This window comes from Macaca nemestrina, chromosome 2, assembly GCF_043159975.1.
Source record: "Macaca nemestrina isolate mMacNem1 chromosome 2, mMacNem.hap1, whole genome shotgun sequence".
Classification (NCBI taxonomy): domain Eukaryota; kingdom Metazoa; phylum Chordata; class Mammalia; order Primates; family Cercopithecidae; genus Macaca; species Macaca nemestrina.
In genome coordinates this window covers 58587599-58590717 of record NC_092126.1, presented here as the reverse complement: position 1 = coordinate 58590717, position 3119 = coordinate 58587599, and positions in this window count along the sequence as shown.

The window sequence follows — 3119 nt, the reverse complement described above, 5'->3', positions numbered from 1 at the left end:
CATATAAAATGTGTTTTGATTTTTAATTTTTGGATTAAGAAACTCAGATTGCCATAATAACCTTTTATTTCTTCCCATTTATATTATTACAAATTATACATACTTTCAAACATAGTTTTTTGTTGTTGTTGTTTGTTTGTTTTTTCTTTTTTTTTTTTTTTTTTTTTTTGAAACGGAGTCTAGCTCTATTGCCCAGGCTGGAGTGCAGTGGCCAGATCTCAGCTCACTGCAAGCTCCGCCTCCTGGGTTTACGCCATTCTCCTTGCTCAGCCTCCCGAGTAGCTGGGACTACAGGCGCCTGCCACCTCGCCCGGCTAGTTTTTTGTATTTTTTAGTAGAGACGGGGTTTCACCGTGTTAACCAGGATGGTCTCGATCTCCTGACCTTGTGATCCGCCCGTCTCGGCCTCCCAAAGTGCTGGGATTACAGGCTTGAGCCACCGCGCCCGGCCATTGTTTTTTCTTTTTTAATTGAAACAGTCTCGCTCTGTTGTCCAAGCTGGAGTGCAGTGGTGCAATCTTGGCTCACTGCAACCTCCGCCTCCTAGGTTCAGGCAATTCTCCTGCCTCAGCCTCCTGAGTAGCTGGGACTACAGGCGCACATCACCACACCTGGCTAATTTTTGTATTTTTAGTAGAGATGGGGTTTCACCACGTTGGCTAGTCTGAACTCCTGACCTCAAGTGTTTCACCACGTTGGCCAGTCTGAACTCCTGACCTCAGTCACTTGAACTCCTGACCTCAAGTGATCCACCTGCCTCAGCCTCCCAAAGTGCTGGGATTACAGGCATGAGCCACTGCACTCAGACTTCAAACATAGTTTTAATGTCAGTACATCTTTAATGACTTGAAGTTTTAAAACATTTTAAGCCTTTAAGGTGAAAGCCATTAATTAAGTTGTCCTAGAAATAAACACAAAAAATTATAGTTATTGGTAATTTGAATACATGTTTGTAATGCATGCCAAAATAACTTAATAGCTATGTACAACTGTGTTGCATACATTGATCACTAATGGCATGTAAAAATGATCTACCTAAATCTGAGGATCTGTTTATTGTAAATCAGTAGTACTAAAAAATACCCTGTTTTTATGTGTGAGTGTTTTTCTTGATTGATTGATCCTGATAAATTAAACACTACCTTCAAGTATGGACTTCTAACTCCTGCAGTTAATGCATCATATGTTTACTGGCTAATATTAGATTGAACATTTTTCTCTCTCTGTCAGTATCTCCATATGCATATTGGTTGCCACATATATACATCTGAGTTTGAAAAGTTCTTCTGAGATTACCTAAAAGTAACACCACAGACTCCTTCCATTGTAAATATTTTATTTTATTATTATTATTACTATTTTTAGAGACATGGTCTCACTTTTGACCAAGCTGGAGTACAGTGATACAATCATAGCTTACTGTCACCTCAAACTCCTAGGCTCAAGGGATCTTCCTTAGGCTGGGTGCTGTGGCTCATGCCTGTAATCACAACACTTTAGGAGGCCGAAGCAGGAGGATCACTTCAAGACCAACCTGGGCAATATAGTAAGAACACATCTTTACAACTTTTTTTTTTTTTTTAAATTATCCAGGCATGGTGGTACACAGCAGTAGTCCCAGCTACTTGGAAGCTGAGGTGGGAGGGTTGCTTGAACCCAGGAGGTCAAGGCTTCAGTGAGCAGTGATTGTGCTACTGCACTCCTGTCTGGGTGACAGAGTGAGACCCTGTCTCAACAACAAAAAAGGATCTTTCCACCTCAGCTTCTCTGGTAGCTAGGACTATAGGCACACACCACTATGCCCAGCTAATAAAATAATAATTTTTTATAGAGGTGGTGTCCGCTGTATTTTCCAGGCTAGTCCCAAACTCATAGCTTCAAGCAATCTTCCTGCCTTGACCTCTCAAAATGCTGGGATTACAGGCGTAAGCCACTGTGCCCTGCCCTTGATAAATATTTTAATTTTGCCTGAGAAATCATTAAAAAGTTTATTCAACACCTTAGGTTTCTCAAATTTTTAAAATATTAACCCTTTGAAATCTAAAGTAATTGTTGGATTTCACCCCTTTATTGCAAGGTTTTTTTAATCTAGATGTCTGTGGGAAAAACCCCTGAATTGCTTGTGAAACTCTGGATATGTAATTTTTTTTTTTCTTTTTCTGAGCAGAGTAAAATCTTGGATGGGCCATAATCCAAAAATCATGGTTTTGAAAGTGGACTGTACTATGAGTCATAATCACAAATCTGAGGTAATAGTTGTAAAAGTGTTTAAAGCATCCTGAAAACAATGTTGAAAAAAAAACTATGATAAAAACTATAAAATCTCTGCATATGTTGTACTGTATTGAACTTGAAACTGAAGGAATTAGAGTAGATAAGACTTTAATGGTAGAAGAGAAACCATAAGGGTGAATTATATCCTACAAAAGAGAAATCTTAGTCATTTAACCTTTTTTTTCTGAGTGACTTTTATTTTGCCTTATTAACAGAAACCTGAGAAAGTCTGTTGCTTTGTATTAAATGGTTGAGACCATTATTTGATGTAAAAGCTGAAAATTTTATTTTTGTATTTTGGAGAATCCTGTGCTTCCAAGAAATTGAAAGAATGACTAAAGCTGTATACCACAGACCCTGCTAAAATGAAAGAAATAACTTGTTGGGGACATTCCATGCAGATTTCCAAAATGTATTTTACCTTATTATTAGAGAAAGAAAATAAACTTTTAAAATAATCTGATAACTAGCATTCATATATCTAATAAGCATTTTGGTTACAGAAGGGAAGGTGATACTGTACATTGTAACTGCTGAGACTTTTTTTTAACCAATGCCTTTAGTAGACAGCAAGGCACAATTATTTTCTCTTAGGGAGGATTTTGAATACCTATTGCAGGCTGGGCATGTGGCTTACGCCTGTAATCCTAACACTTTGGGAGGCCGAGGTGGGCGGATCACTTGAGGTCAGGAGTTTGAGACCAGCCTGGCCAACATGGTGAAACCCCGCCTCTACTAAAACAGCCAGGCGTGGTGGCACATGACTGTAATCCCAGCTACTAGGGAAGCTGAGGCAGGAGAATCACTTGAGCTCGGGAGGCGGAGGTTGCAGTGAGCTGACATTG